This window comes from Lactuca virosa, chromosome 5, assembly GCF_052849685.1.
Source record: "Lactuca virosa cultivar CGN04683 chromosome 5, Lactuca_virosa_CGN04683_v6, whole genome shotgun sequence".
Taxonomy (NCBI): domain Eukaryota; kingdom Viridiplantae; phylum Streptophyta; class Magnoliopsida; order Asterales; family Asteraceae; genus Lactuca; species Lactuca virosa.
The window spans coordinates 371,026,371-371,035,225 of NC_136430.1; the positions used below are offsets into that span (position 1 = coordinate 371,026,371).

At 30.3% G+C, this 8,855-nt stretch overlaps 1 long non-coding RNA gene across 2 annotated transcripts; it reads left to right on the forward strand.

Moving 5' to 3' along the window:
• Nucleotides 1–4,740: 4,740 nt before the first annotated feature.
• Nucleotides 4,741–5,760, forward strand: LOC145114425 (uncharacterized). 2 transcript variants are annotated; one of them, XR_013710998.1, is made up of 4 exons: nucleotides 4,741–4,842; nucleotides 4,938–4,987; nucleotides 5,145–5,226; nucleotides 5,622–5,760. It is a non-coding gene; the product is annotated as an uncharacterized LOC145114425 (long non-coding RNA). The 2 variants fall into 2 exon arrangements; XR_013710997.1 differs by having other exon boundaries at nucleotides 4,741–4,987.
• Nucleotides 5,761–8,855: the final 3,095 nt, after the last annotated feature.

Genomic DNA, 8,855 nt, shown 5'->3' on the forward strand with positions numbered 1-8,855 from the left:
TAAACTTTTAGCATATTATACTTAATTTATTAGAATTAATATGTTGTTATATGTAAACCATTATAAGTTTAAAGCTACAACTTTTAAACAGTTAAAAAAACCCAATGAATATTTTATAAATAGTTAAAAGTGATAAATTGTAGTGCTAAATGCAAAAACTAAATTATAATCTCAATTTATCGTTAAAAGTTTTCAAATAAGCAGCTTAAAATAACTTACAATAACAATATTTAAAAATAACTCTATATAAATGATTATATTGTTACCTTTAAAAATGTTTGATGTTTTAAATAATTACAATGATAGAAATTAAAACGTTAAACAAATACATTTTAAAAAATTAATTAACAATAACAACAACTATAACTAACATTAAACCATATATTATATTTAATTTTATTCATGAGTAACTCACGGGTAGAAGTCATTCAAACGATTTAGATTATGCAGTTATAATAGATGTATATATTATCATATAATTCAAAATAATCAACATATTATATCAATTTATTATACGAATTATTATATCAAATTTAACAACAACGTTATTGTTGTATTTAAAAAAAAATATTTGTAAAGATTTCAACTATATAGGTGTTTGTGCGCAACGCGCGGGCATTCGCCTACTATACTTATAAATGAAACATTTTTCCTTTCACCACATTCAACTGAAACTCCCATGACTTTTCAATTTCTTTATAATAATGATTATAATTTGGTTAATAAGATTAAATAAATATCAAATATCTTTACTTCTACTTATAAAGTTATCTTTTTTTAACTTTAAACATATTATACTTAATTTATTAGTTTTAATATATTGTTGGGTGTAAACCATTATCATTTTAAAGATACAACTTTTGAACAATTTTTATAAAATACTTAAATTATAAATTTAAATATAACATTATAGAATCAACTTAAATATAAATTTTAGTTTAACTTAAACAACTCAAATAATATTTTGTAAATAGTTAAAAGTGATAAATTGTAGTGTCTTTCTAATAATGATTATAAGTTAGTTAATAAGGTTAAATAAATATCAAACCTAAAGTGTAATCATAAATAAACTAAATTTCAATATTAAAATAACATCTTTACTTCTACTTATAAAGTTATGTCTTTAACTTTTAACAGATTATATTAATTTATTAGATTTAATATGTTGTTGTATGTAAACAATTATCATTGTAAAGCTACAACTTTTGAACAGTATGGACAAAATATTTAAATTGTTAATTTAAATATAACATTACAATGTCAATTTAAATATAAATTTTAGTTCCACTTAAAAAAATACAATGAATATTTTGTGAATAGTTCAAAGTGATAAATTATAGTGCTAAATGCAAAAACTGAATTATAATATCAATTTAACTAAAATATTTCCTAAAGATATTTGTATAATCGTTAAAAGTTTTCAAATAAGTAGTTTAAAATAACTTACAATAACAATAGTTAAAAATAACTCTATATAAATGATTATATTGTTACCTTTAAAATCAAAAAACAATGTTTGATGTTTTAAATAATTATATTGATAGAAATTAAAACGTTAAGCAAATAAATTTTAAAAATTTAATTAACAATAACAACAACTATAAATAACATTAAATCATATATTATATTTAATTTTATTAATGAGTAACTCGCTGGTAGAAGTAATTCAAACGGTTGAGATTATGTAGTTATAATAGATGTATATATATATATATATATATATATATATATATATATATATATATATATATATATATATATATATATATTATCATATAATTCAAAATAATCAATATATTATATCAATTTAGTATACGAATTATCATATCAAATTTAACAACGTTATTGTTATATTTAAAAAACATATATTTGTAAAGATTTCAACTATATAAGTGTTTCTACACAACGCGCGGACATTTGTCTAGTATATCTCATACAAGAGGCAATTTTTTCTTGCATCATATGCATTTGAAACCTCCAAGACTCTTCACTTCCATCTAATTATTAACAACCACTCAAAAGATTTTATAACTTATGATACTTAATGGTACTTATGACATAATTGATTAATATACTTATATAGGTAGATTATGTTGGTAGTATTTAAAAAATTGTTGATGCTTGTGTGGTAGATTTGAAGCTTTAAACAAGAATTGTCTACTTAAATATATCTAGATATTATATAAAACTAGACGAATACCTGCGCGTTGCGCGACGCAGGTTAAAAATAGATTGTTAAAATATTGAAAAATATATGTTTAAAATTGTTGTTTATTGACATTAACTTTGACATAATATTTTTAAACTAAATTATATATATAAAATCTCAACTATTTTGAACAATATTATTCATTGACATCAACCCACCTTCCTCATTAATTAAATTAAATTAAATATAATTATCTAGTTAGTATTATTTATAAAAAATATTACGATTGATTAATTTAAAATTTTTACTTATGCGATTATTTTCTAATTTAATTAATGATGATCATTTAGAATACAATTTATTTGTAGTTAACGTTACATAATTTTTAATTTGATGTTATTATCATTTAAAATTATTGTTCATTAATTTAAACAAGTTATTATTATTAATAATTTAAAGAAGACTTTTAAGAAACACTAAATATTATTACTCAAATATGAAACATATACTAAATAATAAAGTGATAAGATTGATAATTTACATTTTAAAAGAGACTTTCATGAATAATATAAAATATCCATGATTTTTCTAATTTACCATTTATTATTATTATTATTAAGTGAAAGAAAACTTTTAAAAAACACTTACTATTATAATTAAAACGGTAAACATATACTAAAATATAAAGTGATAAGATAGAGAATTTGCATTTTAAAAAAGACTTACATAGATAATATAGATAATATGATATATTTATGATTTTTAACTAATTATTTCTTTGAAGCAACACAAATATACAAACATATATACAATATCTAATTAAATACTATATATATCATATTCCATAACATATGATCGATAATATGAATCTAATCTAATTAGATTTAAATTTCAATCACAACATACAATGATTGTCTTAAAAGAATACTTAAACCAACAAATATATATATATATATATATATATATATATATATATATATATATATATATATATATAAGGATTAGTATCTAACAAACTTACAAATTAAAAACTTTAACATAATAAAATAGCTCGAAAATGGTCCAAAGCCCTCAAACCAACACAAAAACCTTTAAACTTGTTTTCTTTGTGAATTTTGTATGTGATTTGTATTTGTGTTTTTGCTAAAAGAGATTGGCCTTTTTATAGTAGATTATCCATTAATTGCTTATTAAACATATTATATAAGTTATAAAACATTTGATTAGTTAATCATTATTAAGAGACTTTTGAGTGGTATTCATTTAAACAGGAGGTTTCAAATGAATATTGTTTGAGTAAAAATATAAGTTGAATAGTCTTGGGAGTTTCAAATGCATGAGGTTCAAGGAAAAATGCTAGCTTTATAAGATATATAGATGTTTTCTTTTATGTTATGTATTTCTTATGTAAATGATTATTTCTCAATTTTAGCTCAAACTTTTCGTCAAGTATTGGTATAATCACGTCGATTTTTGTTTTATGCAATTTATTTCTTATGTAAATGATTCTTTGTTTTATGTATTTTATTTCTTATGTAAATGATTCTTTATCAATTTTAGCTTCAATTTTTCGACAAATATTAGTATGATCAAGTCGATTTTTTATTTTCTTTAATGTATTTCGTGTGTATATATATATATATATATATATATATATATATATATATATATATATAAAAGCACATTGAGGTAAGGAATAGGAACCTTTGCCCTCTTTAGAATTCTACCATAACTTTTATGGGTTTTAGACATTTGCCACACCATTTTTTAAATTTTACACTTTGGTCCCTTATTATCTTCATTCTAATTCAGCTTATAATCAGACTCCTTTAGACCACTGCCATCCCCAAATCTCCCAAATTTTATGAGCGTTTCTTCGGTTCGTTCTCTATGCTCTTCTCTTGCCTACCTCTCATCGGAAACGAAGCAAAATATAGGCTTCAACCTTCATATTCACGCCATAAAACTGGTATGATTCCCCGTCTCCTACCGCTTTATCACTACATCCAGGTTACAATCCATTTCCTCTATATGACTATCCTTGAACGAATCCCACCTTAGGTCACTTCAGTGCCTTCCTCCACCACTCCACTGCGCCGCCAGTCCAACGCCTTCCTCCACTATCGTCGCCGGTAAGCTTTTCTTCCCCATCTATGAAATCGATTTCCTTTGGGGTTATTGTACATCGGTTAAAGCAATAACTTTTGATTTCCATTCACTAGTTTTTCACCGGATTCTGATGTTTTTCTGACATCATAGTCGCCACCTACCTATCTTGTAATGCTTTTTCTTTTCATTTCAATTTGATTTCCTCTGCCACTCCACCAATTTCCTCCACCACCGCCGCCACTCCAATGCCTTCCTCCACTAGTGCCGCCGGTAAGCTTTTATTCGTGAAGGTGTTGCTTATTGTTTTGTTACTCTTGTGCCCTATAACTACTGTTCGTTTACCTTACCATTTAAGTACCTCAAATACACTTTAGTCAACATCAAACATTAACAATCATGATATGTTTGCAGACATTTTATATTCATTAGATGTATTTTTCTAATATTTGACATATTTTGATTTGCTCACGTTTCAAATATTCAATGTTCTTGACTTCTAAAATCAATGGAATTTTAAGTATGGCTCAAATATTAGCATCACCTTCATGAAGGACCTGGTATAGTTTTTGTATTAGATATGTAAGGTATAAGTTTAAATTATAGTTAAATTATTGATATTCTATATGTTATGATTTTAATCCTTAGGCACTGATTTTTTCTGAGTTATTCGTTTTGTCAGTGCTCATTACAGAACTCTTGAAAGCTAGACATATTGAAATGATTGAAAGGGTAAGAATTCCTTATTATTTTTCTTAAGTATGATAAAAGCATGCTTTTGGAGTTGTTTATGTAGAGTGAATACATAAAGTTTTTTCTATGATTTTCTCTTTTAGATTTATTGTTAACCAATCTTTTTTCCTATATTGTTTCTTTGCAATTTTAACAGGTCAACAATCAAGCTGGTGAATCTAGAATCTAAGCTTTTTCCAATTTCTACAATCAGATTGACAATCACTTGATTTTGTTAGGTAAACCATAAATTTTAATTTATAAAGGGTAAAAAAAAAAGTTAAAACATATTGTTAAATCAAATAAACAACAATGTACTTTTCAGTTATATGATTGTTTTAACATCCTACTTTTTTTTTCTATTAGAACATGTTAGCAATTATATATATTATAATAACCTTCTATATTCATCTTTAATAGTAACATCAATGAAGTTCTTCTATTTCAATTAATATTTTCAACTTTATTGAGGTTTCCATTATTGATTTAACGTATTTGTCATTTTTGGTTAATGATTTTGTTATGTTTTTGCTATTGGGTTTGCTCGTTATGTTTTCTTATTATATAGATTGGAATTTAGTAATGCTTATGGTTATCTTGGTGAACTAAATATAAAATGTTGATTTTCTGGCAGGAGGACATGGAAAAGAGATGAAGAGACTGATAATTGGAAAGTTAATAATGTCATATCACAGATGGAGTTCTATAGGCCTACAGTTTCATTGCTTACATTAAATATGAATCAGGTGGTTGTAATTCTAGCTAATGAATACAAGTAACATTATGAGGGTAATGCTTTTTTTTTAATTGCAAAACGACACATCACATACCTAAGGAATTAAACCCTAGACAGTTGAGGTAAAGGCCTTTAATTCTAATTTTCTTTATTCCATTCAGACTTCGATCAAATGGTTGAAGTAAATTGGACCATCGGTTATTCAGTTATAAATGAAAACAAGACTTTTAAGGATGTTTTGACATTTTTTTTAGATATTGGGGCGTACCATTCAATATTGGGTCTCAGCCCGGCATAAAGAATCGAATTAGTCTCATTCAGGACAAGGTATGGAAAATCATGCTTTTACTCCCTTTCTTATGAACCTTCTGGGTTTGGTCATTTTCGATTATAATGAAAACAAATTTTCATTTCTTATTCCAATCCTTTGAGCTCACCATACCCGAAGACGGAAGGCTCCCCATGGATTTTGAGCGATTGAATCGTTTCCATGCTAAACACGGTGGAAAATTCAAAGACATCTGGTCCAACGACATACCAGAAAGGGTGAAAAACAATAAGGTCAGGAAATTTATGAAAAGTGATTTTTTCCAGTACACTCTGTCCCGGAGACGAAGTGATTATGTCAGATCACAAGAAGACTTCGTTTGAGTGAATCCTGAAGAGATTTTCCTGATTGCTCGGATGTTCCAGTTAAAGGCAGAAAAGTATCCCAAGATGAAAGTTGCCTTCGAAAGGGCATGTAAATTCCTCAAGACACTTGTCTGTGATTTTGGAAGGATTGATGCTGAGATTCATCCTATTCTTGATCACAAGTTCAATTTTCCTCCCTTCGATCGCGTTCCAACTATCACCGAAGGATTTCAAGAGATGAACCTTGGTGCAACAAGCTTTCCAGAGCTCGGGATAGTATACAAAAAGTCTCAATATAGTCCAAAATTCTTCATTCCAGTTACAACAATTCATCGTTTAAAAAAGAAACAATTGGAGATCACCTTAAACTCAGTGCAAAAGTCCAAACACACCTCTGAAGAAGTAAAGTTGTAACATCCCGAAATTCAGGTATATTCCTTTGACCCTTTTCTTTCCCCAAGTTGTCAAAATTAACCCTTAAAAGAAAAGTTTGGCTTTTGAGTACGTTGGGCGTAAGGAGGAGTACGCTGCGCGTACTCATGAGCGTGTTCTTGACGCAGAGTCTACCCAGTACGCTGGGCGTACCATAGTGTACGCTGGGCGTACTAGGTTCAGATTAAAACCCTAATTGTGCGGGTGAGCCCTATATAAGGAACATTATGGCCTCCTGGTTGGCCACCATTTCCAGAGACTTGTCCACTAAAAACCCTAATCCTTGTTCTTATAGCTAGAGAGTGCCTTTGAGAGCTTGTTGGTGTGTTCTTGAACATTATAAGTGGAAAGGAAGCTTTGGAGAAGAAGGAGTGAGAGCTCAAGCACTTGGATCTGAGCTTAGCAGTGTGGGAAGCTTCACTTGGAGGTATAAAGCTTCAAGCTTTCCCACTCTTTTCTTTTGTATTTGTATGGGGTGTTTTAGGGTTTTTGTCCCCAAAGTTGATGACTTTATGAGTTAATGAGCCCCAAGAATCTGAGATATGTCCCTTGTTAGTGTATTTTGTGATATAGAGTCATAAAAATCCAATCTTGGACGTTAGAAGTGAGCCATGCATGAGATATGAGCTCTTTAGTGAAGGAAGTGATGTGTTTTGGGTGTTGATGACCATTACAGCCATGCAAAGGCGTAAAGTCTTTGACTTTATGGATTAGGAGGCTGTAGGAGGTCCAGATCTGTATTTTGAGCCAAAGTCTTAACTGATTAAGACCTTAAGTGAGGAAATAGTGAAAGTGGGACTTACGCTGGGCGTAATCCCAGTACGCGCAGCGTAGGGGGTCGAGCTCCCCGATTCTGTGAAGCCTTCGAGTACGCCCAACGTACAGAGCTGTACGTGCCGCGTACTCCGGAGGGCTGACTTTCGTTGACTTTTAGGGTTTAGTCAACATGTGGACCTTTGGGCCATTTGAGGGGTAAAATGGTCTTTTACCCTTCTGAGAGAATATAGGGAGGGACTAGTCTAGCCTTTGAGAGCCGTATTAATTAGAGATAATTATTTTGTGTGATTAGGTGGAGGCTAGATTAGTATTTCGAGTTTGAGTTTATCCGAGTTACCCGAGGTGAGTCTCCTCACTATACATTACCGAGAGTGGTAGCTATGTGCAGACTGGAGGGTCTTATGTGTTATGTGTATGTTGAGTTTATGTGCATTGTGATATATGTATGCTATGTGCTATATAGACCGGACCGAAGGGTCCTACGATTTAGACCGGATCAGAGGATCCAACGATTTAGACCGGACCAGAGGGTCCAACGAGCTAGACCGGACTGGAGGGTCCAACGAGCTACGGGATTGGAGGGTCCCGCTGAGACACATTGACCGGAGGGTCATACCGAGTTATAGCCTCGAGTGTCTTATGTGTTGTATGTGGTATTTTGGGGAACTCACTAAGCATTTATGCTTACCATGTTTTGTGATATGTGTTTCAGGTACCAGCGAGGATCGCGGGAAGGCGCCGGCATGATTTGTACACACTGGCAGAGAATTATGTTTTCAGATTCTGGGATATGTTTTATTATGATGACATTTGATACATGAGATTTTGAGAATATTATATGAGTTTTATTATGTGGAAAATTTGGAAAAATTGTAACATCCCGAAATTCAGGTATATTCCGATATATGTATGCTATGTGCTATATAGACCGGACCGGAGGGTCCTACGATTTAGACCGGATCAGAGGATCCAACGATTTAGACCGGACCAGAGGGTCCAACGAGCTAGACCGGACTGGAGGGTCCAACTAGCTACGGGACTGGAGGGTCCCGCTAAGACACATTAACCGGAGGGTCATACCGAGTTATAGTCTCGAGTGGCTTATGTGTTGTATGTGGTATTTTGGGGAACTCACTAAGTATTTATGCTTACCGTGTTTTGTGATATGTGTTTCAGGTAGCAGCGAGGATCGCAGGAAGGCGCCAGCATGATTTGTACACACTGGCAGAGGATTATGTTTTGAGATTCTGGGATATGTTTTTTATTATGATGACATTTGATACATGAGAT